At 43.7% G+C, this 19991-nt stretch overlaps 1 protein-coding gene and 2 pseudogenes across 1 annotated transcript in view; 2 read left to right on the forward strand and 1 right to left on the reverse strand.

The window, feature by feature from the left end:
• The window catches only part of LOC126199490 (lutropin-choriogonadotropic hormone receptor-like), an 877483-nt gene that overhangs the window by 123402 nt on the left and 734090 nt on the right, over positions 1-19991 (forward strand). The gene's annotated exons all lie outside the window — the stretch shown is intronic.
• LOC126199961 (5S ribosomal RNA) lies at positions 5076-5193 on the forward strand (annotated as a pseudogene).
• LOC126199914 (5S ribosomal RNA) lies at positions 10020-10137 on the reverse strand (annotated as a pseudogene).

Raw genomic sequence — 19991 nt, forward strand, 5'->3', positions numbered from 1 at the left:
CAAGCACGACTCACGCCCCGTCCTCACAGCATTTTCAGTACACAGTACACAGGTTTTTCAGTACGATCCAGAGACAAAACGCCAAAGTTCGCAATGGTGCTTAAAGGGATCACCCAGACCAAAAAATGCTCGCAAGTCAAAGTCAAAAGTGAAATGCATGCTTGTGTGCTTCTTTGATTCCAAGGGAATTGTTTATAAAGAGTAACAGAAATTTTAGAAAGACTTCGTAAAAGAGGTCTTCGTGCCAACATTGCTGATAGTTGGATTCTGCATCACGATAATGCGCCATTCCATACTACTCTGTCCGTACAGCAATTTTTAACCTCAAAACAAATTTCACTACTACCACAGCCACCTTATTCACCAGATATCGCTCCGTGCGACTTTTTTCTATTTCCAAGAGTCAAAACGGCGGTCAAGGGACACTGTTTTAAAACAACACAAGATGTCCAAAAAGCTGTGACGAGGATCTTGGAGGATATTACAGAAGATGACTTCCAGAAATGTTACCATCAATGGCAGAAGCGCTGGAAAAAGTGTGTGCAATCAGAAGAGAACTACTTTGAAGGATACAACACTAAACTTGACTAAAACGTTAAGCAACATTTTTTTTTCACATCAGTCTCATTACTTTATTGTCGCACTTCGTATTCTACAGATGTCTTCTCTGATGTCACGAAATAATAAAATATCGCAAACAACGAAAAGTTCATGTAGAAAAGAGGGTGTGGCACTGTGCATTGGTTGAAACAGGATGACTTTTACATCATTTGTAGGTCGAATTCAACTCTGAAAATTGGAAAAAATGTTTCTAAAATGCTATAGAACTATTTGGTGGCAATAGATAAGTAAAAAATAAAAACTGACCAATTTTACGTACATATCCCCTTAACTTGTGAAGTCTCATTTCGTTTCCTCCTCCCCAACTGAGTTCTTCACTTTAGGCAATGAGAAATGTTATTTTCTTCAATGAGTCAAATCTGTGTCAGTTGGAGCGCGCTATGCAGTTAAGAAAAATGTCCAGAGGAAAAGTGAAGTAACTATATGGGGGAAAAATGGATTACAGCGTAGTGAAACATGAGTTAATGTAACAGCGAGTAGACCTCGTCAGCCAGCCCCCCGCAGTGAAGGGCCTCAGCAGAATATCTGTGACTGTGCGGCCGCAGCGACCTCACAAAGTCGCAGCTGGACCACTTTACGCGGTGGGAAAGAGCGCTCGCGACAGACGGCGATAATAGCGATGGAGCCGTCCCCAGGACTGACTTGTGTTCTCCGGCCGGGCCGGCGGTTCGGCGCCCCTCAGAGCTGATTGTGACGTGTCGGTGCGGGGGTGGGGGGCGGAGCAGCGATAGCCCGTGATTTATGGCGCCGAGCATTACTTTCCGCCGCCGCCAGCCAGCGCACAGCGATATGAACGATGGTAGGCGGCGCCTGGGACCCCGCAGTCTGCAACTCCACTAAAGTCTGCCGACTGGCTCCCAGTGGACTTTTGTCTTGCGGAAAATGAATAGTCAGAGGAGGCGGCGGCTCTCCTATCTTGATTGCTCTGCTCCTATGTGGGCCACGCCGTTTTAGCAGTAAACATTTTCCGGCCCTTTCTTTTTTCTTTACAACCGCGATGTGGCAGTGGTTATGGTAAGACTCAAAAAGCGACTGATAGCCAAGTGGGTCGCTGCACTAATAATTTTAATAATGGGCTATAAAGGTCATTTTTCTATATATACTTCTGGCCACTAAAATTGCTACACCAGGAAGATGTGCAAACGATAAACGGGTATTCATTGGACAAATATATTATACTAGAACTGACATGTGATTACATTTTCACCCAAAATGGGTGCGTGGATCCTGAGAAATCAGTACCCAGAACAACCACCTCTGGCCGTAATAACGGCCTTGATACGCCTTGGCATTGAATCAAACAGAGCTTGGATGGCGTGTACAGGTACAGCTGCCCATGCAGCTTCAACACGATACCAGAGTTCATCACGACTAGTGACTGGCGTATTGTGACGAGCCAGTTGCTCGACCACCATTGACCAGACGTTTTCAGTTGGTGAGAGATCTGGAGAATGTGCTGACCAGGGCAGCAGTCGAACATTTTCTGTATCCAGAAAGGCCCGTACAGGACCTGCAACTTGAGGTCGTGCATTATCCTGCTGAAATGTGAAATTTCGCAGGGATCAAATGAAGGGTAGAGCCACGGGTCGTAACACATCTGAAATGTAACGTCCACTGTTCAAAGTGCCGTCAATGGGAAAGGAGGTGACCGAGACGTGAAACCAATGGCAACCCATAGCATCACGCCGGGTGATACGCCAGTATGGCGACGACGAATACACGCTTCCAACGTGCGTTCACCGCGATGTCCCCAAACACGGTTGCGACCATCATGATGCTGTACACAGAACCTGGTGGATTCATCCAAAAAAATGACGTTTTACCATTCGTGCACCCAGGTTCGTCGTTGAGTACACCATCGCAAGCGCTCCCGTCTGTGATGCAGCATTAAGGGTAACTGCATCCAAGGTCTCCGAAACGATAGTCCATGCCGCTGCAAACGTCGTCGAACTGTTCGTGCAGATGGTTGTTGTCTTGCAAACGTCCCCATCTGTTGACTCAAGGATCGAAACGTGGCTGCACGATCCGTTACAGACATGCGGATAAGATGCCTGTCATCTCGACTACTAGTGATACGAGGTCGTTGGGATCCAGCACGGCGTTCCGTATTACCCTCCTGAACCCACCGATTCCATTTTCTGCTAACAGTCATTGGATCGCGACCAACGCGAGCAGCAATGTCGCGATACGATAAACCGTAATCGCGATAGGCTACAATCCGACCTTTATCAAAGTCGGAAACGTAATGGTACGCATTTCTCCTCCTTACACGAGGCATCACAACAACGTTTCACCAGGCAACGCCGGTCAACAGCTGTTTGTGTATGAGAAATCGGTTGGAAACTTTCCTCATGTCAGCACGTTGTAGTAGTCGCCACCGCCGCCAACCTTGTGTGAATACTATGAAAAGCTAATCATTTGCATATCACAGCATCTTCTTCCTGTTGGATAAATTTCGCGTCTGTAGCACGTTATCTTCGTGGTGTAGCAATTTTAATGTCCAGTAGTGTAGTTGTGTACGTATAGGGTGACATTTATTGAACTATATGAAATGATTAGTCACAACTTCTGAACGGTTTACGTTAGGCAGTTCAAACTACACAGTTGGCCGCGGGGCATGATGGGAATTACATGGTTTGGTTTGGTGACGAAGGGCGCTTCCATTGGGATGGGTTCCTCAATAAGAAAAATTGGCGCATTTGGCGGACTGAAAATCCGCTTTTCGCTATCGAGAAGTCTCTTCACCCTCAACGGATGACTGTGTGGTGTGCAGTGTCCAGTCACGGAATAATCGGTGCGATGTTCCTTGATGGCACAATGACTACCGAACGGTACGTGAAGGTTTTGAAAGATAATTTCATCCCCGTAATCCAAGGTGACGCAGATTTCGACAAGATGTGGTTCATGCAAGACGGAGCTCGACCCCATCGAAGCAGGAGAGTGTTTGATGTCCTGTAGGAGCACTTTGGGGGCCACAATCTGGTTCTGGGGTACCCAGAGGCCACTGGCATGGCCGTCGATTGGCAGCTGTATTCTCCGGATTTGAACACATGCAACTCCTTTTTGTGGGATTATATTAACGGCGTACAGCAATAACACCAGTACCATTGCTGAGCTGAAAACAGCCATTCAAGAGGTTATCCACATCGATGTTCCGACACTTCAGCGGGTCATGAAGAATTTCGATATTCGTCTGCGCCACATCATCGTCAATGAACATGTCATAAATTAAATCCGAGTATCTGTAGTGACGTTTACATGTTGAATAAAGCGTGTGCACGCCGTAGTTTGTAGCTAATTTACGTTTCTTTCGTATAGTTCAATAAATGTTACCCTGTATGAACATCAATGTTCTTCTCAAACAGTGATTGATTACTTATTACCACTTTCACTGGCGAATATACAGTGAGGTGACAAAAGTCATGGAACAGCGATATGCACATATACAAATGGCGGTAGTATCTTGTACACAAGGTATAAAAAGGAGTGTATTGGCGGTGGCTTCATTTGTACTCATGCGAAAACGTTTGCGACATGATTATTGCCGCACGACGGGCATTAACAGGCACTGAACACAGAATAGCAGTTAGAGCTAGACGCATTGAACATTCCATCTCGGAAATCATTGGGGAATTCAGTATTCTCAGGTCCATAGTGTCTGTAGTGTACTGAGAATAACAAATTTTAGGCATTACCTCTCAACAAGTACAACGCAGTGGGCAACGTCCTTCACTTAATGACCGACAGCAGAGGCGTTTGAGTAGAGTTTTCATTGCTAACGGACATACAACACTGCATGAAATAACCGCATAAATCAATGTGGGAAGTATGATGAACGTATCCGTTAGGATAGTGCGGTGAAATCTGGCTTTAACGGACTATGACAGCAGACAAGCGACGCGAGTGCCTTTGCTAACAGCACGACATCAATTGCAGCTCCTCCCCTTGGCTCGTCCCCACATCCGTTGGATCCTAGACCAATGGCAAAGCGAGGTCTGGTCAGATGAGTCCCGATTTCAGTTGGCAAGAGCTGATGATTTGGTTAGTGTGGTACAGACCCTTCGAAGCCATGAATCCAAGATGTCACCAAGGCACTGTGCAAGCTGGTGGTTGATCGATAACGGATGGGGTGTATTTACATGGAGTCGATTGGATCCTCCGATCCAACTGAACCGATTATGGAAATGGTTATGTTCGGCTACTTGTAGATCATTTTCAGCCATTCATGGAGTTCATGTTACCAAACAATATTGTCATGTCACTGAGGCACCGTTGTTTGTGATTGGCTTGAACAACATTCTGGACAGTTCGAGCGAATGATTTGGGCACCCACATGAATTCCATCGACATGAATTCCATCGAACATTTGTGACACATAATCGGGAGGTCAGTTCTTGCGCAACATCCTGCACCGGCAACACTTCCGTAATTATGTACAGCTACAGAAGCAGCATGGTAACGGCCTTGCCGCAATGGATACACCGGTTCCCGTCAGATCACCGAAGTCAAGCGCTGTCGGGCGTGGCTGGCACTTGGATGGGTGGCCATCCGGGCCGCCATGCGCTGTAGCCATTTTTCGGGGTGCACTCAGCCTAATGAAGCCTTTTGAGAGCTACTCGACCGAATAGTAGCGGCTCCGATCAAAGAAAACCATCATGACGACAGGGAGAGCAGTGTGCTGACCACACGCCCCTCCTATTCGCATCCTCATATGAGGATGACATGGCGGTCGGATGGTCCCGATAGGCCACTTGCGGCCTGAAGACGGAAAGCTAAGAAACAGCATAGCTCAGGATGTGTGCAGGGTGCTTCCAACGACTTGGTGAGTCCATGCTCCGTCGAGTTGCTGCGAAAGTAGGTACGGCACGATATCAGGAGGTACCCCATTACTTTTGTCTCTTCGTTTATGTGTTGTGACCGCGGAGTTAAGATGCCTAGCTCCTTGGAGAGGTACCTACATGACGACTTTGGGTGAACATCAGGCATAATTCTTATTGCTCGATTTTGTGCAGTCAATACTTTCTTTTTAGTTCTGAATTACCCCAGATAGTGTTGTCACGTAACCCCTGGATGTGGCAGTATCTGTGAGAACAGTGGGGTTCCGCGAACTGTGTGTGGGTCTTGTGTTTACGTGTAGGGTAGCTTCCTGTTCGTGGTGCTGCGTGCTACTCGCTTCTCCCTGTTATATCTTGATTCTGACGATGACAGATATTTCCGTGGAAGAGCGCGTGTTTCTTGTGGAACAGCACGGGAGAACTGGTTCTTTTAAAATTTGTCAGTAACTATTTTTAGAAAGTTTCGGTGATCAACGTAAATCGTCTAAGTTCTAAATCAAGGCTTGATGACCTAGAGACGGGGCATGGCAAGGGCGCCCTCAGTTATCGGAAGAAAGTCTGTGTGAGTTACAGCCACGGTTGCTGGCGTCGCCCACAATCTCTCTTCGCCGTTTATCGCAGGAATCTGGACCATCGCCTAACACGTGTCAGAGCTGCTAAGAAAGAACAAACCCCATCAACAAGTTATGTAGAACATCCGCCTTGATATCCAGTTGTCTGGAAGCAACATAACGAACATGCAGCGTAGTGTTTCACTGTGTACACAGGTGGGACGAGGTCACTTCCAGTCCATGTTGTAATATACCTTCATTTCTCGGCGATAAGATTATGTAATGTACAAATTTGGTTTCATATCCTCTTGTATTAAGATTTTCATATCAGTTTTCCTGGATTCCCTTGCGAGTCGGGTACCCGTTATTTTGGCATCAGTCTACGCTTCTTAATGACAATGTGATTTGGTACGTACATTAGAATGTACACAGAAGTACCCCAGACCGCTTACTAACCTCCGTACACAGGTGCTCGCCTCGAAGGTACCCAGATCGAATTCCCGATAGTGGAAGAAATTTTCACCGCCAGTTTCTCGCTGCAAAGTGATGGAGGGGTGCTACTGTACGGTCCTTGTTCGTCAGAGTTTTCGCAAATGTGCTAGATTACATTCAACCTTCTCCACAGTGTCTAATGAAGTGAGGGCTTGTGATACCCGATGACTCAATGGTGATCCGCCCGACGGATGGGGACTTGTACCTGACGGTACTTTGGGTTTATTACAACTTAGGTTTATGTGTTAAAACCAGATTTCACCCTCTGCCTTCTCTTACCATCATACAAAGTGAACGTGGCACCCATACTCACATCCATTACAGTCACCTGCACTCAACAGATACACATCTAAGTCACAGCTCTCACACCACGCATTCAAAGCGACAGTTCTGTGCCGAGGTAGATAACACGTTACGAGTCTTTCTTTTTTTCTCACTAATGTTTTAACTCTTTTTAAGCTTTAACCACGAAATCAGTGCCTCATTTGTTCATGGATACTAAAGAAAAGTTAGTAATATTAACTTCACTAATAACTGTATGCACGAGTAATGTAGTCGCAAATACCAAGTGAGAGCTGTTGTTCGTCTTGACGTAAATTCAACGAACAACCATTTCGCAAACCTGACAAAAAAATACGTTGAAAATCGAATTTTGTTCTTCTGTAGAAGTCATGTCTGAGGATGTACCGGGAATGGAATCCGGCTCCTTCCGTGACGACATGTTCGTATACGGAGGCGGTCATAACCTATCAACAGAAAAATCTACAAACCATGGCTTTTAACGGAAAAGACCACGAAAGATCTAAAATTGTTATTGGTAATGAAATGTTCGAACAGGATAAACATGTATCTAGGATGTGCCATTACATATGAATATGATACAAATATAGACAACAAACTATCATTCAAATAAATGTGTAGAATTACGCAGGTGCCTGGAAAACAAAATCTGGAAAGCGACACGACAGAAGTTTCTAAAGATCATAACAGCTTCCATTATATAATTCAGAGGTGAGTCACAGTATCAAGAGAGCAGAATTCAAGCATCATAAATGACATTCCGCAGAGCAGTTGTGAGATATTTAAACAGTTAAAGAAATGTATCTAAATGAACTGTCACACAGCAAATGCATGAAGAAATATGACATCAGGAATGAATTTAATATCTAAGGATCGGTTCAAAAAATGGTAAGCATTTTTGTTTTTTGAAAATGGGTTTATTTAATCCCGTACATCAATGTTACGCCTTCCAAATTGTCCCCACCAGATGTTATAACTTATGCCGGCATTTTACCCAGTCTCTGAAACACTTCAGGAATTCGATCTTTGGGATAGCTTTTAGCTCTCTCAGCAATGCATTTCTTTCTCATCGGTGCTCGTTAGAAGATAGCGTTTTAAGGTTCCGTTTACTTTTAGTGACCCAAAAAAGTCACGGGGCGGGGGGGGGGGGGGGGGGGAGGAATACCTTCCGAATTTGGAGGTTGGGGCAATGTTATAGTGTCGTTCATGACAAAAAATTTGCGAACAAGCAACGAGTATGGAGTATGAACAAGTTACTCACCGTGCTGTAAAATATCCCCAGAAGTTCATGACACGAGCCAATAGATACACCAACATCATCAGCGACTTCTCAGATTGTAATCTGGCGATCGTTTACTATCACGTCTTTCACCTGTTAGCACGGTTTCATCAGCTGCTTATGTGCACTACGGGCATCCACGGCGCTCATCATCTTCAACGCCTTCATGACATTCTTCAACTCGCTTATATCACTTGTTTTAGTCACAGTGCGTTCACCAAAAGTAGTGATGCATTTTATAAAATAAATAGATGTAGTATACAATCTAAGACAAAGAAACAACGCACCAGGAAGGAATTATCCCAATGGGATGGAAATCGCTAGATGTAAGTCAAGACACAAACAAATGATTACAGTTTCAGAAAAAGTGGATGGTTTATTCAGGAGAAAGAGCCTCACCAACAGAGCTAGTCAGTAACGCGTTGGTCCACCTATGGCCCTTATACAAACAAATGTTCGGCTCGGCGTTGAATGATAAAGTTGTTGGATGTCCTTCTGAGAGATATCGTGCCAAATTCTGTCCAATTTGGGCGTTAGGGCGCAGAATACCGCCGACGTACAGGTGTACTGTAATGGCGTCACGGATGACAACCAAAGGGCTCCTGCTATGAAATGAAGTGGCACCCGAGACCATCACTCCAGGTTGCCAAGCCACATGGCGGGCGACAGTCAGGTTGGTATCGCTCCGCTATATGGCGTATCTCCGTACATGTCTTCGCCCTGGATTCTCAGCGATGATTCCCGCGCCGATCTGAAACCAGATGGCCAGCGAAGACGTATTTGAAGACGGCCCACACAGCGGTGGGATACCAAACTGACTGCCGCCCACCATTTTGCTTGACAACCAGGAGAGACGGTCTCGGGTGCCACTTCATCTCATAGCAGGAGCCCTATGGCTGTCATCTGCGGCACCCTTAGCGCACAGCAGTATGCTACGATGCCCCGCTTTGTCGCCCTTCGTGGCAAGCCATCCTGTGCTTGCATTTCAGCAAGACACGGCCCTGCCACAAACGGCGAGAGTTTCTAGTTCTTGTCTTCGTGCTTGACAAACCCCACCTTGGCTACCAAGGTCACCGTATCTCTCCGCAATGGAGCACGTTTGGAGCATTATTGTTGCTGTTAGAATTAGTTTAAGTTGTCGCGAAATTGAAGTAGATACATCCTGTGAGTTAGTATGGGCAGAGGTTGTTGGCAACCTGAATAAAACAATAACTGGATCCTTTTACCGATCTCCCAGTTCAGATGATACAGTTGCTGAAAGGTTCAAAGAAAACTTGCGTTTCATTTCAAACACTTACCCGACTCGTACAATAACAGTTGGTGGTGACTTTAATTTACCCTCGATATGTTGGCGAAAATACATGTTCAATTCCGGAGGTACGCATGAAATATCACCCGAAATTGTGCTAAACGCATTCTCTGAAAATTACTTCGAGCAGTTAGTTCATGAGACCACGCGAATAGTAAACGGTTGTGAAAACACACTTGACCTCTTCGTAACAAATAATCCTAATAACGAGCATCAAAACCGACTCAGGGATTAGTGAACACAGGATTGTCGTAGCGAGGTTGAACATTGTAGTCACCAAATCCTCGAAAAATAAGATACCTATTCAAAAAAGCAGATAAAAATTCACTTGAGATCTTCCTGAGAGGCAATCAAATTAATAATATAAGTGTAGACCAGATGTGGCTTAAATTCACAGAAAGAGTATTGGCAGCAATTGAGAGGTTCATAAAAAAAAGCACTCCGTCTTCAGGCCACGAGTGGCGCACCGGGACCATCCGACCGCCGTGTCATCCTCGGTGGAGGATGCGGATTGGAGGTGCGTGTGGTCAGCACACCGCTCTCCCGGTCGTTGTGATGGTATTCTTGATCGAAGGCGCTACTATTCGGTAGCTCCTCATTTGGCATCACGAGGCTGAGTGCACCCCGAAAAATGGCAACAGCGCATGGCGGCCTGGATGGTCACCCATCCAGTTGCCGACCACGCCCGACAGCGCTTAACTTCGGTGATCTCACGGGAACCGGTGTATCCACTGCGGCAAGGCCGTTGCCTAATTGAGAGATTTATACCAAATAAATTAACAAACAACGGAGCTGATCCTCCTTGGTACCCAGAAGAGGTCAAAACACTGTTGCAGAAACAACGAAACAAACATGCCAAATTTAAACAGACGCAAAATCCCCAAGATTGGCAATCTTTTACAGAAGCTCGAAATTTAGCGCGGACTTCAATGCGAGATTCTTATAACAGTTTTCACAACGAAACTTTGTCTCGAAACCCGGCAGAAAATCCAAAGAGCTTCTGGTCGTATGTGAAGTATGTTAGCGGCAAGAAACAATCAATGCCTTCTCTGCGCCATAGCAATGGAGATACTGTCGAAGACAGTGCTGCCAAAGCAGAGTTACTAAGCACAGCCTTACGAAATGCCTTCACAAAAGAAGACGAAGTAAATATTCCAGAATTCGAATCGAGAACAGCCGCCAACATAAGTAACATAGAAGTAAATATTCTCGGAGTAGTGAAGCAACTTCAATCACTTAATAAAAGCAGGTCTTGTGGTCCACAATGTATATGAATTAGGCTCCTTTCGGAGTATGCTGATGCTTTAGCTCCATACTTAACAATGATATACAACCGTTCGCTCTACGAAAGTTTCGTACTCTAAGACTGGAAAGTTGCACAGGTCACACCAATATTCAAGAAAGGTAGTATGAGTAATTCACAAAATTACAGGCCCATATCGTTAACCTCGATATGCAGCAGGATTGTAGAACATATATCGTGTTCGAACATTATGAATTACCTCGAATAAAATGCTGTATTGACACACAGTCAACATGGGTTTAGAAAAAATCGTTCCTGTGAAACACAACTAGCTCTTTTTTCACATGACGTGTTGAGTGCTTTTGACAACGGATTTCAGATCGATTTCTGGATTGTCGGAAGGCTTTTGACACTGTACCACACAAGCGACTCGTAGTGAAATTGCGTGCTTATGGAATATCGTCTCAGTTATGTGACTGGATTTGTGATTTCCTGTCAGAGAGGTCACAGTTCGTAGTAATTGACGGAAACTCATCGAGTAAAACAGAAGTGATTTCTGGCGTTCCCCAAAGTAGTGATATAGGCCTTTTGCTGTTCCTTATCTATATAAACGATTTGGGAGGCAATCTGAACAGCCGTCTTCGGTTGTTTGCAGATGACGCTGTCGTTTATCGACTAATAAAATAACCAGAAGATCAAAACAAACTGCAAAACGATTTAGAAGAAATATCTGAATGGTGCGAAAAGTGGCAGTTGACCCTAAATAATGAAAAGTGTGAGGTCATCCACGTGAGTGCTAAAAGGAACTCGTTAAACTTCGATTACACGATAAATCAGTCTAATCTGGAAGCCGTAAATTCAACTAAATACCTAAATATTACAATTACGAACAACTTAAATTGGAAGGAACACATAGAAAATGTTGTGGGGAAGGCTAACCAAAGACTGCGTTTTATTGGCAGGACACTTGGAAAATGTAGCAGACCTACTAAGGAGACTGCCTACACTACGCTTGTTCGACCTCTTTTAGCATACTGCTGCGAGGAGTGCGATCCTTACCAGATAGGACTGACGGAGTACATCGAAAAAGTTCTAAGAAAAGCAGCACGTTTTGTATTATCGCGAAATACGGGAGAGAGTGTTACAAAAATGATACAGGATTTCGGCTGGACATCATTAAAAGAAAGGCGTTTCTCGTTGCGACGGAATCTTCTCACGAAATTCCAATCACCAACTTTCTCCTCCGAATGCGAAAATATTTTGCTGACACCGACCTACATAGGGAGGAACGATCACCACGATAAAAGAAGTGAAATCAGATCTCGTACGGAAAGATATATGTGTTCATTCTTTCCACGCGCTATACGAGATTGGAATAATAGAGAATTGTGAAGGTGGTTCGATGAACCCTCTGCCAGGCACTTAAATGTGATTTTCAGAGTATCCATGTAGATGTAGACGTAGAACAGTTGCGGAATTGTGACGATCTAAGCACCAGTTGGACAGAATTTGCCATCGTATTCCTCAGGAGGACATCACACAACTCTGCCAAACAAAGCCAAACGAATAACTACCTGCATAAGGTGCAGAGGTGGTCCAACGCGTTATTGACTTGCTGAATATGTGATGCTCTTTCTCATTGAATAAATGATCCAATTTTTTTCTGATATTGTAATAATTTATTTGACTGCTCATCACAACTAACGATTCCCGTCTCAATAGTGTAATTCCTTTGTGGTGCATCTTTTTTTTTTATCTTAGAGTATATAATACTCGCCGTAAGCATCTAACCTTCCCAACAGCTGACAGCAGACGACAGCAGACTAAATATGCAATATGAGTAACAACGTCAAATATTTTTCAGACTTTTTTAGCGACATAGCAACGAAAATATCGTGCGAATCAGACTAATGCATGACGTGCAATCAAGAACGTCCTGTTAATTTTAGAAGAAATCTAGTGTAAATTATGAAATAAAATACGCAGAAAACACAGTGGAATGAACGCAGTAACAAGATGGGTAGTCAAAGTTCGTAAGGTATAAACCTAAAGGGAGATGAAAGCCAAGGAAGACAGAAGGAAAGATGGTATTGTAACCTCCCTCTTATTAATCGCCCTATACTGCTTGCGATATAAAATATGACCGTAGATCGCGTGTATACCTAATGGAATTTTTATAATTGGATAAGGCTATCTTTCCCGAGGAAGTAATACCGATAAGTAGGGGGAAAGTGTACAACCGATCTTTATGACAGAAAAGTCTACTAAAAATAAAAAAGTAATTAAACCGAACAGGGTTACAATTTGGAAAAATGAAAGTTATTTTGTGCATTCACTCACGAACAACACTGGACAGAAAAGGGGTACCACTGATCATGAATCCAAAAGTTACACTAATGAACGGAAAGGAAATAATTACGGTCGCCAACCCATTAGGGCGATTTACACCCAAAATCCTGTACAAGATGATGGGAAAGAAAAACATTTATTATTAAACCCTGACGTGGCAACTGAAGGTTGTCATGTTTTTTGACACTAATTTTAAGTGAGTATGTAATGATAAAGAAAACGGAGAAGTCACTTTTACGTTAAGTTTGAAAAAGGCTATCCAGTAATGATTTGAAAATATCCACTTAAACTGTATGCTTGTATTGAACTTCGTTACGTGAACAATGACTTTCTGAGACCTCAACATAACGTCATCAAAGAAACTTAAAGAAAGGCAAGCACTTTTTATTTTGCAGTCGCTTGATTTTCAAACTGGATTTCATATTATTGTCTGAACAACTGAGCCTGTTTTACTGAACTGAACAGAATTAAATACTACAATACGTACCAAACAAAACAGGCATGTGCTCCAAGCTATATGTAAAATAAATAAAGCTTCTGCACTCTTTATTTGTGAATTTTCTGTAGATCTGGATTTTTTCCTGTGATAGATTCTCAAACTTCGGTTACCATACAAGGAAAAAAGGGAACAAGGACCCTGCTTGGTAACAATGTCTTGGGGCAATGATGACACAATCGCCCTGACTTTAACTGATTGTTATTTAAATAAAGTTCATGAATCCAGTCTTACTTCAGTGCTGTGTGTGCGATGAAACTCGGAGCCGACGACGAATCTGTGTTGCTGGAACTGCTGCTGTTGTTGAAGACGGTAGCATCTTGTGGGGCCACGGCTAATTACAGGAACGGGCAATCGTAATTAATACAGCCTCTTCCGCCTCTCCACTGTCCTTCCTCCTGCTACTAGTCATCTGGCCGGTGCGCGTACATGATGCCGCCGAAATGGTACTCTCTACTGCGAGAGCGTTAACACCACACTTCCGCACACTACAAGCGCTGGAACCCGTCACTCGCTCTCTCCGCGCGCTCTGCGCAACAACCCCCTACCCAAAGATTTTACAACGCACAAGCACTGCTATTATCGTTGCTAGTCGATGCAAATAACAATTCCTTTGGCTTTTTTCCAGAGCTTATAAGTTTCACAGTAAAACGAAGATAAATACAAAGAAACGTCGGCAGACTTCTACCTAAATTACACATACAGCGAAGCAATGTCCTTACTTATTAAAAGAAAGCATTTAAATTACAAATATTTACATGCAATTAAAAAAAATTATAGGGGAAGGCGGGGCAAGACGGGGAGATGGGGTAAGACGGGGAAGGGCTATAAGCTACAGTTAGAGTGCTGCCATCTGTGGATAGCTACGTCAACATCATCAATACACAGGTCCCAGTGTGTTGACATTGCTGAACCCTAGTTTCGCGGAGGTTTCTGTGAGCTTTGCAAGGTACGTACAATTGTTTTACTGATTTGCAATGTTTTACACCTTTCGAGGTCCTAAAACATGTGTTTCGGGAACATTTGTCCAGACTGTATATATAGCACTGAATAGTACGTCTTATTAACAGTAAACTGCTGTGTCTGTAGTCAATTTCACTAAATAGTGTTCATGTAGGCGTAACATAACCTGACAGCATGGGAGGGGGCAAGACGGGATGGGGCAAGATGGGGAGCTTGCCCCTACTATTTGTCTAACCATTACGTTGAAAAAGGTCACACAAAGGTGGTTGCTTTGAAAGGGCGCAGACAGGTGGGAGCAGTTACTTCACCAGAAAGAGGCCAGATTGTGACTGCAGAAATCTGTGTTTCAGCGTCGGGGTGCTACGTACCACCTATGTTAATTTATCGTCGAAAACGAATGCAACAAGCGTTTGAGACTGGCCTGCGCCCTGGTGCCTGGACAGAAGTCCAAGAAACTGGTTGGATGACGAAAGAACTATTTTTGACTTGGTCTAAGAAGTTTATTGCATTTACTGGAGCGCCAAAGGAAAGACCAATACTTCTCATATTGGACAGTCACAAAACGCACACCAAGAATTTAGAACTGATAGACGTGGCCCACGAAAATGGGGTTGTCTTGCTGTGTTTGCCACCACACTGCTCACGCCGTCTTAAACCATTGGACGTGGCATTTACGAAACCTCTCAGTAAATTTTACGAAGATGAAGTAAGATCGTGGCTTCGCACTCATACTGGAAAAATTTTTTACGCTGCATCAGATCGCAAGTTAATTTGGCAAAGCCTTCATTCATTCAGCTACAATGTCCACAGCAGTGAACGGGTTTCGGAAAACAGGTATTTGGCCTGTAAACAGAAATGTTTTTCAAGGAAGTGATTACCTTCCCTGTTCAACTACAGACATTCATCAAGCTCACACATCTGAAGTTACAGAAACGGAAGACCAAATACCAGAGATGTTGTCAAGACGTAAAACACCTGAACAATTAACAACTGACGATCAAGCCTTTGTTTCGTCTAACTTTCAGGTTACCAGCCCTGAAATGGTGTTAGCTATTCCAAAGGTGGATAAAAAAACCAAAAGGGAACCACCTAACAGGCGTGGAAATCCCGTTGTTTTAACCGACTCTCCTTGTAGGAGTGAACTATCTGAAGAAATTAAACGAAAAGGAGTCCCAAAAAGTGCTGCATGTAAACGAAAACTCTTCTCAAAGACGTTTAATGAACCTGGGATACCTCCAAAAGGACATAACCACAACGAAAAAGTGACCAACGTTACTGACGTCTTGAACACCCCTTCATGTTCAAATGATAATAAACTGAGGTCGAATGACAACGAGGAAGAGAGTGGAGAATGTTTATCCTGCCTTTACTTCTCTGAAGGAGGCTGGATACGGTGTATTAGCTGCGGACGCTGGGCCCACGACACTTGTGCAGCGATAGAAAGTGATGATGACGAGGCTGTCCACACTTGTGTACTATGTGAAATTAAGAGGCCTAAATAAAACGTAATAAATGATTCTACAATTCGCAGAACCATGTTTCGAAACCTTATCGTCACATGATTTCGTTATTCCAGTCCTTATTTAAGCTTTAGAGATGAATTCACGCTAGTTCCCCATCTTACCCAACATATGGGGCAAGACAGGGAATTGGTAGTTTGTTTCAAATTGAGATATTTCTAACTAAATGTAACAAGTTTGCAGGTTTCTTTGCATGCTATTGTAATTCAATGGTTAAGTAAACAAATGATAATCAAACCTACTTGAATTTGTTTATTTTTGTCCCTTTTGTAAGGGTTTAAAGTTAGCTTCCCCAGCTTGCCCCGCCTTCCCCTACTTCGGTAGCAGGTGCCATGCATCCTGCACTTTCATAAATGTCTAAAATCCGAATTCTAGAAGCAGAAAAGAAGAAGAATCATTGTGCTACTATTATTATTATTATTGTTATTCCATTGTCATCTTTTATGAGTTTGTGTGGAATGTGAAATACTGCCCTGGATATTTCAGCGATATCCGGTCGAGGTGGCCACATTGTACAGAGGTGAACTCGCACGGCTTTTACGAGGTTCAGCGCGCCTCCAGGTCACACCGGGAACCGGTTAGCCTCGCGTTCGCCGCCTGACAGTCGAGTAAAAAATGAACTGGCTTTACCGTCCGACGTGAATGCGATTATTGTGTGGCCAAAGAATAATAAGATTAATACTCTTGACACAAGAAAAGAAACTGTTGAATGCAGTGGTGTAAAGACCGTTACTCGCGTATAAAATACGCTCCAGTGTTGCGCACTAGACGACGGAGGGGCTTACTAGCTGCTCGAGAGGCAGGCATATTTCTCCGCGCTAATACCTCCAGATGGCTCCCGGATGAGATTAGTGCCCCAAACGGGAGTAATGTCACACCGCGCCTCAGTGGTTCTTGCAAACATCAGGATTGACCTATGAGTCAACGAACACGTGTTAAAAGCTGCTTTGGCTGTGTAACTCCTACCCAGCGTCGCCACAACTGGACACTGCTGCAGAACGATAGCACAGGACCAAATGAAGCTGGAAACATCAGATGTAGATTTTATCTCGCTCGCCTGAAGGTTAGACGGAAGATTCACATATCCAGAGATGGGTCCGCGATAGGCAATAGAATTTTCTCTTGTAGCTAACGTATATTTCACCTCTGAAAATGAGATGTGTATGTGAGAAAGCCCCTTTGTACTGTGCTTGGAATTCCATGTTAAACAGTATTTCACCTCGTCACACTGGTGCCACCAAAACTGCAGCTCTACGTCTACATCGATACTCCGCAAGCTACCGTACGGTGCGTGGCGGAGGGTTTGATAAGCTTGGTAAAAAAAAAGAAAGAAAAAAAACAAGAAATATGTTCGTTTCGTGAACAAGTCACCTTACTTCTCGACACGCGATGTGGACCAACGCTTGTCGACTTGCTCAATTTGTGAAGCTCTTTCTCTTGAGTAAATCAACCGATTTTTCTGAAATTGCAATCATTCTTTTGTCTGTACGAGTACATGACGTCTACCTATATCCGTCTCATTCGGATTATTTCTTCGTGGTACGTCGTTTCTTTTTTCTTTTTCTTTTTTTTTTCTTTTTTCCTCTCTCTCTTAGAGTGTATAGGTGCGTGATGTTGTCATCTTGCGTGCTCGCATTAATTGCTATTTTTCGTGTAAAATAACGTGCTCTCGAACAAGACTGTACAAATGTATCCACCTTCCCCTTTCTCTTCCGCAGCTTTCAGCATCCCGCGAATAGAAGAGCTCTAGTTGCCACTGCAATGTACGGTACTTTGCGCTCGAGTATTAGGCGGCTGAAGTGTGGAGGATCGAGTGACAAACAAACGGTGTGCACGAAAGCTGAAAAGCTTTACATTCAGAAGCACATAATTATGCCTCGAATTTCGAGCAAGATCGATTGCTGAAACCGATATCTCATATGTGTGCTTTTTTTTTCTTATAATGTGAGGTCAAATTGGTGATGTTTCCTTGTTAGACGAGGCATGACACCACCTCACAAACAAACAACATACAAATGCGATTCGTGAATGTGGAACTCACTGCGTAATCTCCCCTTATACACCACTAGCCATTAAAATTGCTACACAAAGAAGAAATGCAGATGATAAACGGGTATTCGTAGGACAAATACCCTAGAACTGACATGTGATTACATTTTCACGCAATTTGGGGCATAGATCCTGAGAAATCAGTACCCAGAACAACCGCCTCTGGCCGTAATAACGGCCTTGATACGCCTGGGCATTGAGTCAAACAGAGCTTGGATGGCGTGCACAGGTACAGCTCCCCATTCAGCTTCAACACGATACCAGAGTTCATCACGAATAGTGACTGGCGTATTGTGACGAGCCAGTTACTCGGCCACCATTGACCAGACATTTTCAATTGGTGAGAGATCTGGAGAATGTGCTGGCCAGGGCAGCAGTCGAACATTTTCTGTATCCAGAAAGGCCCGTACAGGACCTGCAACATGCGGTCGTGCATTATCCTGCTGAAATGTAGGGTTTCGCCACCATGGTCTCCGAGCTGATAGTCCATGCTGCTGCCGACGTCGTCGAACTGTTCGTGCAGATGGTGGTTGTCTTGCAAACGTCCCCATCTGTTGACTCAGGGATCGAGACGTGGCTGCACGATCCGTTACAGCCATCCGGATAAGATGCTTGTCATCTCGACTGCTAGTGATACGAGACCGTTGGGATCCAGCACGGCGTTCTGTATTACCCCCTGAACCCGCCGATTCCATATTCTGCTAACAGTCATTGGATCTCGACCAACGCGAGCAACAATGTCGCGATACGATAAAACGCAATCGCGATAGGCTACAATCCGACCTTTATCAAAGTCGGAAACGTGATGGTACGCATTTATCCTCCTTACACGGGGCATCACAACAACGTTTCACCAGGTAACGCCGGTGAACTGCTGTTTGTGTATGAGAAATCGGTTGGAAACTTTCCTCATATCAGCACGTTGTAGGTGTCGCCACCGGCGTCAACCTTGTGTGAATGCTATGAAAAGCTAATCATTTGCATATTACAGTATCTTCTTCCTGTCGGTTAAATTTCGCGTCTGTAGCACGTCATCTTCGTGGTGTAGCAATTTTAATGGCCAGTAGTGTATATAGAATGTAAATAGCGCTATTTCTACCTACTTTGTCGGTTGCCCTAAAATGCTAATAATTTCCATATCCAGGTACGTAATTCACTTCATACCATTGTGACTTTTGTTACATGCCATCTTCATGGTATTGCAATTTTAATAGCTTCAAGTGCTCTACCTGGATAATGCAGTTCTACGGTCTGAGAAAGTCGAGGCCTTATTAGAAACATCTTAGTGTTCTTGCTAATTTGTAGGTTGGGAACAGATGTAATTAACTTTCCGTAGGACTACACATATTTTTATTTTTATTTTACTCATAAATCCGTCATCCATCTCAGCCATTTTCCGCAATCCTCAACTTGTGTGTATCCAGCAAACGCTGATCAAAATTCGGTTTTTAGTTTTATCCATGTCCAACTACCGTAAGCTAAAACTGTTAATACACAATTATTTTGTGAACTTTTCATGTCAGGCACATTTGAAAGTTACTTTTGAAACTTCTGTTTAACACACATAATATTCCTGGTCATTTCTATTATTCTGTTTATTTCATTTGCTAGCCTAAATACACTCGCCTACTGGCTCCTTGACTTCATTGATAGTTTGCATACTTTTGTTTCCGATGTATGGGCTATAAATTATTTTATTTGTCTTATAACAGATTTTCAACCGAACTTTCTAATTTGTGTTAAGTTATTCCGTTACTTGTTGAAATTTATCTCCACTAAAGCCCAACAGCAGTTCAACGCCAAAACATGAATTTCCTGTGTATGAATCACGTATTTTTTTCCATGTAGGCACCTTAGGATATTCTTTCTTTCTCTCTCGAAATACTGTATTAGAATCTCTTTTCATGAAACTACATTGACAGACTTCCTCCGAATTGCATGCTGTACGGCATTTCGTGGCATTATAGGACAATCCTGTTGCATT

This window comes from Schistocerca nitens, chromosome 8 (genome assembly GCF_023898315.1).
Source record: "Schistocerca nitens isolate TAMUIC-IGC-003100 chromosome 8, iqSchNite1.1, whole genome shotgun sequence".
Classification (NCBI taxonomy): domain Eukaryota; kingdom Metazoa; phylum Arthropoda; class Insecta; order Orthoptera; family Acrididae; genus Schistocerca; species Schistocerca nitens.